A 10,377-nucleotide genomic window follows, 5' to 3' on the forward strand; every position below is an offset into this window, starting at 1 on the left:
GATCCGCTCGGGTCAAGCCCTTCTCAACGATGAAGCCCAGGTAGTCGACGGAGTCGGAGTGGAAACGGCACTTCTCAGCCTTGACGAAGAGCCGATTGTGGAGGAGGCGCTCCAGCACACGGCGGACATGCTGGATGTGTTCCTCGAGGGTCCTGGAGAAGATGAGGATGTCGTCCAGGTACACCACCACGAACACCTCCAGCATGTCACGAAGGACGTCGTTCATGAGTGCCTGGAATACCGCCGGGGCGTTGGTGAGGCCGAACGGCATCACTAGGTACTCGTAGTGGCCCCTGGGGGTCTTGAAGGCGGTCTTCCACTCATCGCCCTCACGGATACGGACAAGATGGTAGGCACTCCGGAGGTCCAGCTTGGTGAAGACGGAGGCCTGGGTCAGTGGCTCGAAGGTGGAGTTCATGAGAGGTAGCGGGTACTTGTTCTTGATGGTGATCTCGTTGAGCTGGCGATAGTCGATGCAGGGTCGCAGGTCCCCATCCTTCTTACCAACAAAGAAGAAACCGGCCGCCACCGGGGAGGAGGAAGGCCGAATGAGTCCTGCTTCCAATGACTCAGAGATGTAGAGATCCATCGCCTTCTTCTCCGGAACGGTCAGACTGTAGAGGCGGCTGCCGGGAAGGGGAGCCCCTTGGCGGAGGTCGATGGCGCAGTCATAGGGGCGGTGAGGTGGAAGGGCCTGAGCCCTGGACTTACTGAAAACCTCCAAGAGGTCGTGGTACTCGGGAGGTATGGACGAGAGGTCCGGAGGCGACTCACCAGCGGGCCTCCGGGGCGGGGGACAGGACGCCGCCTGCAGACACAGGGCGTGACAGGAGGAGCTCCAGCCCTTGATGGTACCGGAGGACCAGGCGATGTGGGGCTCGTGCAGCGCGAGCCAGGGCCTACCCAGGACCACCGGGACAAGGGGGGATTGGGTGATGAGGAACTGGATTCTCTCGACGTGGTTCCCAGCGATGGTCAGCACGACTGGGCCGGTGCGTTGAGAGATGTCGGCCAGGCGGTGTTGGTCCAACGAAAAGATCTCCAAGGGCCTCACAAGGTCCTCAAGTGGGATGTTGGCTCGGGTAGCAAACTCGAAGTCGAGGAAATTCTCGTCTGCCCCAGAGTCGATGAGGGCCTCCACCGTGGCTCGTTGGTCCCCCCAGGCCAGGGTGACGCTCATCAGATGGTCAGGTGGTGCGCGGCTCTGGGAATGGGAAAAACGGCTCACCAGGATTTCCCGGGGTCTCGGCGAGCCTGATCTTTTGGCCGGGTGGGGCAGTCGGCGATTCGGTGTCCCTCCCTTCCGCAGTAGAGGCAGAGACCGGACCTGAGCCTTGCCTCACGCTCCGCCTGGCTCAGATGAGAGCGTCCCAGCTGCATGGGTTCCTCCTCGCGAACCGAACGGGAGGACCCGCTACCACCAGTTGTGTTGAGGACAGGGCGTCCAGGAGTGACATCATGCGTCCGGGGAATCCGGGGTACCTCAGGAGGTAACAGTCGGGTCCTCTCGCGCCTTCTCTCCTGGAGGCGTCCGTCGATGCGGATGACGAGGCTAAACAGGTCCTCGAGGGAGTCGGGCACCTCCCGGGTAGCGAGCTGGTCCCGGACTGCGTCACTGAGCCCCCTCAAGAAGGTTAGGCGAAGTGCAGGGTCGTTCCATCCACTCTCCACCGCCGCCAGTCGAAACTCCAGGACGTAGTCAGTTACCCTGCCGCTCCCCTGTCGGAAGGTCCCCAACCGGGCTCCAGGGTCCATACCTCGGGCTGGATGGTGGAACACTCTGCGGAGCTCCGCCACGAAGTCTGGATAGGAGAAAACAAAATCTGCATCCATTGCCCAGGAGGAAGTGACCCACTGGGCAGCATGGCCTGAAAGCAAGTTCGTCATATAGGCCACTTGGGACCCTCTAGCAGTAAAACGGCTTGGTTGATGACGGAAAACCAACTCACATTGCATGATGAATGTGGCACACTCCTCGGGATTGCCGTCGAACAGCCGTGGGACGGAGAGACGGGGTTCCCGAGGTGCGGGATCAGCTGGGGCTGCGGGGAATGCTCCTGAAGGATGTGAGGGAAGTAAAGCATTAACGGTGTCGCTCAGCGAGTGAAGCTGAACGAGAATACTAGATTGTTGTCCCGCCAGAGCGGCCAGTGACCCTTGAATAGGCAGGACCTGTTCCCTGAGATCCTGCACCGCAGCCGCAGCCCTCTCTAGTTGGTGGCTGTGATCCTTGGTCAACTCGACTTGATTAGCAAGTGCGGTTCTGACCCTCTCTGTGTCGGCTGGGGTCGTCATTTTGGTTGGATCGTAATGTTAGGGTTTGACACCGACCCCAAACGCAACGACACAAGAGAGTAGGATTCAGAGTTGCCAAAAACAAGGGCTTGTTTATTAAGACTAAATAAACAGCACAGACTTGGAAGAGTTCAAACAAAGAATGGAATACAAGCAAGGATGAATGTTGCTGCTCTGCAGCTTCTCCCGGGATGGTAGTCAGGGGAAGCAGACGCTGACGTCAGAGCCGCTCTGCAGACTTCTCTCGGCAGAATCTCCGAGGTGGTTGCGGGACCGAGAGAGAAAGGGGGAGCGAGTTAACTCAGAGTGCAGGTGGAACAGAGCAGGTGAACAGGAGAGGTGACTTGTACCCGAAAACAGAGTTATCCAAGTGACTGAATCTTCGGTGTAAATACACACTGTGAGTAACGTTCCAAACACAATCCCAAGTGATAGATATCTTCGGTGCAAAATAAACACTGTGAGCGAAGTCCCAAAATACAATTCCAATGTGATAATATCTTCGGTGTGTAAACACACAGTGGGAGATGTTAGGCCAAAATATTATCCCAATGAAACAATCCAAAAAAGGCTAAACGCTGGGTGAGTGACTGTCTGATAAAAAGCTGGAAATCTTCAGTGTTATAAAAACACACGAAAAACGGAATTGGATCAAAGACAGTCATAAAAAACTCACCCAGGCGCTGTGCGTAAAGAGCGTTGGAACAGAACGGAGCGAGCGCGTCGCCACGGGGAAAGGGTGTCCAAGAGGAATGCTTCTTGAATATCCTGGAGGCAAAGCACAGGGAAACAACAGCAGGCAGCAGGAACGGCGAATGCAACTGAAATATCAAAACGATCCAACAAAACTTGAATGGGGAAACGGGGTATAAATAATACGGGAATGCTTAATTGACAAGCAGTGACAGCTGAGGGATGTGATTGATAAGCGTGTGGACGGGGGAGAACCAATCAACGACGTCTCTGGGAAGAAGCGTGTGAATAGGGGAATGAAATGATTAACAGAAAACAAATGGAAAAGAGCGAGTAGGCTTAAAGGAACAGAGCGAGTAAGTGAGCAAAGGACAAAACCTCACACTCACAATGCTATCTTATAGTAAATGTGTTTATATGTCCCACCCTCTGGCCTCTGAAGTTGCTAATTTCTTTTTAATTTGGGCCTCACAGGGTTAACCTCTTAAGCCTGAGATATACAGTAAAAGTGTATATTTTTAGCATTACGTTTGTTTACCAATTATTTTAACTGTTCTTAGTGAAATATACGATTATAGAAATCTCAGGGCATTGAGTCGGAAACCGGCGCATATTGACAGGAGGAAGTGGCACAGCCAAAAGTGAGTAGTCTTTTGAAGGAAGAGACTCGGGGCTTTCAAATTTCGAAAAAAAACTACCCTACCCAGCTCACACCAGCCCCTGTCAATCATCTGACTTCTGGATTTACTTTTTAATTTCTCTTATTTTTTGGGATTATCTCCCACAAACCTGAACGTTATTGCCATAAAACAGAACGCAGTTAGTTTCTCTACCTTTCTGTGAACGTCTTGCAAAAAACGGTGTTGCAATATGATGAAAAATGGTGGAGAAATTTACATTATAAAAAAGATGGCAGAATTCAGTACTGTATCTACAAAACCTTCTGTTTAATCATCTTCCCTTTATTCATTTGCTTAGATTTTGCAGGTCTGGTCAATTTTAGCATGGTGTTATTTACAGTCAAAGATAAAAAAAAATTTAAATAGAATTGATATTCTCCTTTGGTTCATTACAATTTACTCAAGCCTAGTAACAGACACACTATTTCTGACACTGATCCATATATGTCCCTAGATTCAGATACCAAGAACATGCAAATGGACCATTTAAAAAAAAATTGTAAATGTTTATTCTATGTCCTTATGGAATGAGTGACATAAAAAAAAAAAGTTAAAAAAAAAAAGTTAAAAGAAAAAGAAAATATTTTTTTAATTTTTTTTAATTTTCTTTTATGGATGGAAGAGCCGCACATTGACGGGCAAAGAGCCGCATGCGGCTCGCGAGCCGCGGGTTGGCCACCCCTGCACTAGGCAGCGCAGAGCGTAAGCTATACGATATATAACATACGGTTATCCTATAACCATAGTTATATGAGTAATAGCGGCGCTCTGCGCTGGACTCCCTGAGGACCCCGTGGTCTTCGCCTTCGGTGGTGAAAGACTTGGGAAGGAGCTGTTAGTATGGCCACACCCCTGCTTATGTAGAGGAGCGGATGGGGGTGTGGCCAGGCGGATGGGTGTGTATATGTACATGTGGAGAAATGTTTTCAGTAGTTAGACTGATATAGGATGTGTTCCACTAGGCAGCGCAGAGCGCCGCTATTACTCATATAACTATGGTTATAGGATAACCGTATGTTTTATTTACCCATGCAAATACATAATTTACTAAATATAACATAAATGGTCCAAATAATACAGCAGGACAAAAACAGACCTGAACAGAACGGAAGACAAAGATAAATGAGAACTCAAAACTATATATAGGCCCTGTCCAGATACATTAACATAAGTGGGCTAATTGATCATTAATATTTTACTAAATAATATCTTACAATTCTGATTAAGCTAATAAACAATAAACACACAACACACAACACTACTACCAAACTGAACAACCAATAATCTTAATTAATAAGGAAATACATATAAGCAAACTAAATTACAATACAATAAACCCCCCCCCCTGACATCTCCCGCGACATTGGTTCGGTCCACCACCCCCATCCGGCTATTTAGAGTGGACCAGTCGCAGCTGCTCTGTTTGCTCAGAGCAGGACAGCTGGCTGCAGAGTTGGAGAAACAAACAATGAACGACATGCTTGCACTTAAAGGGGCTATGTACTGCTATTCCTAGCACTATTTGGGCAACTTTACACAATTCCTGTTAGTCTATTGAAGACATTTGTAAGGTTTTTTTCAAAAATAAATGCATTGTTTTATATTTCTAATCAAGTACTCAAAACCATCATTTTTCAGCCTCAAGATTTCAGGCTGTTATGGCCTGGCTCCGCCCATAAGCACTTTGAGTGACAGTCAGTCCACACAGTCTGCACTGGTAGACAGAGAGAGATAGAGAGAGAGAGAGATAGAGAGAGAGAGAGAGAGAGAGAGAGAGAGAGAGAGAGGGAGGGGGTGGGAGAGAGAGAGAGAGAGAGAGAGAGAGAGGGAGGGGGTGGGAGAGAGAGAGAGAGAGAGAAAAAAAGACAGGCCGTTATTGACAAGGCCCCCTCTCTCCCTCCCTCCCTCTCTCTTCCTTTCTCTCCCTCTCGGTGATGAGAGTCCGCGCTGCAGCTTGTGTTTTTTTTTTCTTTCTTTCAATCTCCCGTTTGCGGGTGTGTGGCGCGCGGCAGGTCCCCCCCCCCAGTGGCGGCCCCCCTCAGGCCCCTGGTTATATGAGAGAAGAACAAGAAAAATTATTTTTTAGTTTTTTGTTTTATAGCCCTATAAATAATATAAACATGTTTAAAATGAATAATATTTACTCATTTTAAGTATGTTTGTGTTTCCAATGCACAATATAACTTAATTTTACAAAGATTAATAATAGTTTTCCTGAACAGGAAGTGACGATTCTGTCTGATATAGACCTTTTCATTACCGTAGCCGCAGGCATTTCTCCTCGCCGTATTTCTCTCTGGGCTAGGCGCAATAGCGCCTGGAGTGCGCGTGCCCGCCGTGCACTGGTTCATCGCTGTATCCGTCGCAGCCACGCGCTGTGCGTTGAATATGATGTATTATGATGGAACTCGGGCGCTGGTTTGAAGCGACCTAGCAAGCAGCCGAGCGTCTAAAAGCTCTCTGATTGGCCGACGCGGTACTTTCCGTAACCGCAGTTTGCAACATGAGTTCAACAAAGTGAGTTTATGCTGTTGTGTTGTGTGATGCAGATATTTGTCTTGGAGCGTGATGGCAAGTTCTTTCAACGGTTAGGCTTAGGCACTCTTTCAAAGTTGGTTAAGGTTAGAGTTTGTCTTAGAGCATGGCGATAGAACACCAGGTAGTTTGCAGGCTGTTCGAGGCGGACATGGACAAAGGCACTCACAGTACTTGTTGGCTATTAACAAGCTATATTATGGATGCAGTGTGGAGGGACATGCATGGACAATGGATGGACATCAACACAGGTTGGATGGACAATGCCATGGAGTGGATATACTTTATCAACAAGCCCTTCTGCCAACAACAAGGTAGATTAGCGATCTTTCTCTCTCTCTCTCTCTCTCTCTCTCTCTCTCTCTCTCTCTCTCTCTCTCTCTCTCTCTCTCTCTCAGCCACTCAGATAACGCTTCTCTCTCTCTCTCTCTCCCTCTCTCTCTCTCTCTCTCAGCCACTCAGCTAACGCTTCTCTCTCTCTCTCTCTCTCTCTCTCTCTCTCTCTCTCTCTCTCTCTCTCTCTCTCTCTCTCTGCGTGTGTTTGGAGACGGAGCGAGTTTTGTTTCTAACTTTTCTATTTATATATTGTGTTTCAAGTTGTGAATTAGACTATACTTTATTTGACTGGTTGTGTGTTGTTGTAGTAACAGCTGAGCGACTCGTTCATAAGAGCCGATTCATTGCCGTGAGCGTGAGTCGAATCGCTCACGTCTTGCCATGAGTCGGTTGCGTGGTACATGTTTGCAAAATGTTTTGGTATAGCGCCCCTAGTGGAGAGAAATCCAGCAGCCGCCACTGCCCCCCCCCCCCCTCCCCCCCCTAATGCAGAGTAGTGCACTGCAACCTTGCCCAGGCCCGACGGGGCCCGGCGGGTTCGGGCTGGGTAGGGCTTTTTTTTTAATAAATAATTTGGGCTCGGCCGGGCCCGGGCACCGCCGTTTTTTATTTCTTTTATTTTTTTATTGCATTTTTATTTTTATTTTTTTCATATAACTAGGGTTATAGGATAACCTTCGTTTTCCTTAAGATTCGTTTTCTCTTTTGCGCCAGAGAAACATTTGGATGTAATTACCGCAGCGCGCAGGGAGAACTCAGGGGACAAGTTCAACTCGATTGGTTGTGTTGGAATATAGCCAGTTGGCGAACGTTTTAATTTGTTCTTGGGATGTATGTAGCCGTTGGCGAAGTTTTGTTAACGGTGTTCAACGCGTTGCTGACGTTGTGGTGAGTGATGTTTATTATTTGCTGGGTCGCTACCTGTTTTGTTGTGCTTTTCATTATGTTGCGTGACTGAGTAGGCTATTGTGTGTCGTGTCGTGTGTGTGTGTGTGTGTGTGTGTGTGTGTCAAAGAAGATTCTATAGCCTTCAATACGTTTTACGAGGCTGATGTGTGAGTCAGTCTATAAGCGAGCACTGGGAGAGACAGCATTCTAATTCTAATTAACTAATTCATTCTAAAGAGCGAAACAGGCTATGTAAATGCTTCTTAGTTTTGTTTATTTATTACGTTCATATAAAACCGTGTTTCGAATATTTAAAACAAATACAAAAAAATTTATATTTTAATAATAATAATAATAATAATAATAATAATAATAATAATAATAATAATAATAATAATAATAATAATAATAATAATAATAATAATAATAATAATAATTTTTTTCAGGTTTTCACGCGGGCTAGGGCTTAAAATATTATTTACAGTCAGGCTTATTTTCGGGCAGGGCCTGACGTTCACGGGCTCGGGCAGGGCTCGGGCTTTATTTCAAGGCCCTTGCAGACCACTAATGCAGAGTATGAGGAAGTGGTTTCCACTCGCTGTGTACAGTCAGTCTAGGTAGAATGTGGGCGGGCATTAGCTACAACCACAGAGCCAATCACATCACTGTCTGCTACCCAGTGTCCGAATGACGTGACTCAGCCGTTCAAATCAAAATGGCCTGATTTACTGGAGGAGGAAAGGGGCTGAGCTGAATCAGAGCAATCGGCCAATATGGTATTTAGACACTAAAACACATTGATACGAACTCCTATTACTATAATACAATGCTAGAGACTGAAAAATGACATTTATAGTACATGTCACCTTTTTACTGTTTTGTTTTGACATTGCTTTAACTCCACAATTAATCTTTTATGTTTGGTGTTCTCTCTTTTATTTTGTTATCGTTATATTTTAAGGCTGATGTTCGAGACAAATTAAGAAAAAAAGAAAGAAAGAAAAAGAGAGAAAGAAAGAAAAAGAAAGAAGATCTTGCGTTAGACAGGCAGACAATGCAAGCCGGTGTCAAAGTGCCACACGAAACAGCAGTGAAGCGTTCATAAGTACTGGATGTTGGGGACATTCCCTTCTTCTGTATGATAGCATGTACAGTAATGGTTTATATACAGCATATATATATTTATACGGCTTATATATATATATTATACCGTATACATATGTATCCACATCTGTTTGTACATACCTGCATATTATAATTTTTTCATATCTGTAGATCTAGTATGTATACTATATCTATATCTGTCCATATCCCTTATCTACTCTTACTAGTTACGCTGCTGGCCAGTATGATGTACTACCATAGTGTCTTTATACCTGTGTTACTGTACATATTGATACTATACAACTCTGTATACATCTGATTAGCACTATTACTCAGTAGTACTCATTTTTATATTTTATACCCAGTGTAATCATCTGTACATTAAATATTACTAACTAATGTATGATGAATTGAAAATGGGGGATATGATGAATTGAAAATGGGGGACCCTGATGGAAACAAGACGAAAGTCTTTCTCAGGTCTGCATCCTCTTAACAATTGTATGTATTGAGCTGTACTGTACTGTACCCATTCTGCAATCTGTTAATAAACTTTTCAATCAATCAATCAATCAATCAATCAATGCATTTTACAGTTACATTTACACTCTGTTTGGATGCCAAACTTATTTCTGTTGTATTGTATTTGTGCTGTATAATGACAACACATTTGAATCTAATCGTAGATAACAGTACTGTATATCTGTATGTCATGTATGTCATAAATGTCATGATTAGATAGATTAGATGATTAGATTCGATTGTTATATCTGTATGTTGTGTATGTCATAAATGTCATTATGAATTGAAAATGGGGGACTCATAAACAAGACGAAAGTCTTTCTCTGGTCTGCATCCCCTTAACAATTGTGTGTATTGAGTTGTACTGTACTCTACTCTACCCATTCTGCAATCTGTTAATTAAAGTGTTCAATCAATCAATCAGGAACCCAGTTCCAAACTGAACCCAAACCTCCCGTACTCCCGTACTACAGGGGGCGACAGAGCACCGATGCTGATAGCTCAACGAACAACGAGTCAGGTTTGTTGACATTCTTTCTACCTCCATGCTGCCCCTCCGAGAGTCACAGAGGTAACATTTCCTTAACATAGAAGCTTTTAACTGGTTTTTATATGTCTAATGACAGCGGCAGCACAACGTCACCAACCAGGGTCTGAACGTTAACGTTTGGACTTTGTCGTTGGGCTAATAGCGGTTAGCCTCGCCAGCTACATTGTTTAGAAACTGATTCTACCTGCTTGTTCAGCTCGTTGAAGGAAGAACACAATACCAATAGATTATATGCTAATTCGATTGGATTGTCATCATGCAGCACAAGTACAGTACAACGAAAAGAAGTTTGGCATCTAACCAGAGTGAAAATTTAACGGTAAAGTGCAGTAATATGTGTGTACAGGTAATTAAACTGTATATAAATATGTACAGTTTGTGTCATATATGTTATGATGAATTGAAAATCGGGGACCCTGGTGTAAACAAGACGAAAGTCTTTCTCTGGTCTGCATCCCCTTAACAATTGTATGTATTGAGCTGTACTGTACTGTACCCATTCTGCAATCTGTTAATAAACTTTTCAATCAATCAATCAATCAATCAATCAATCATACAGTAACTACTGAGTAATAGTGTTAATCAGATGCATGTACAGAGTTGTACTATTATTATGTACAGTGATAAAGACACTATGGTAGTAAGTCATACCGACCAGCAGTATGTAAGTTATAAGTTTACATCTTGTTCCTGTTTCTTAATGAGATATGTTGGAGTTTACAGTTTTTCTTTACATCTTGTTCCTGTTTATTCATGTGGGATGCTGGTGGTCAG

This window comes from Notolepis coatsorum (assembly GCF_963971535.1).
Source record: "Notolepis coatsorum genome assembly, chromosome: 2".
Lineage (NCBI taxonomy): Eukaryota > Metazoa > Chordata > Actinopteri > Aulopiformes > Paralepididae > Notolepis > Notolepis coatsorum.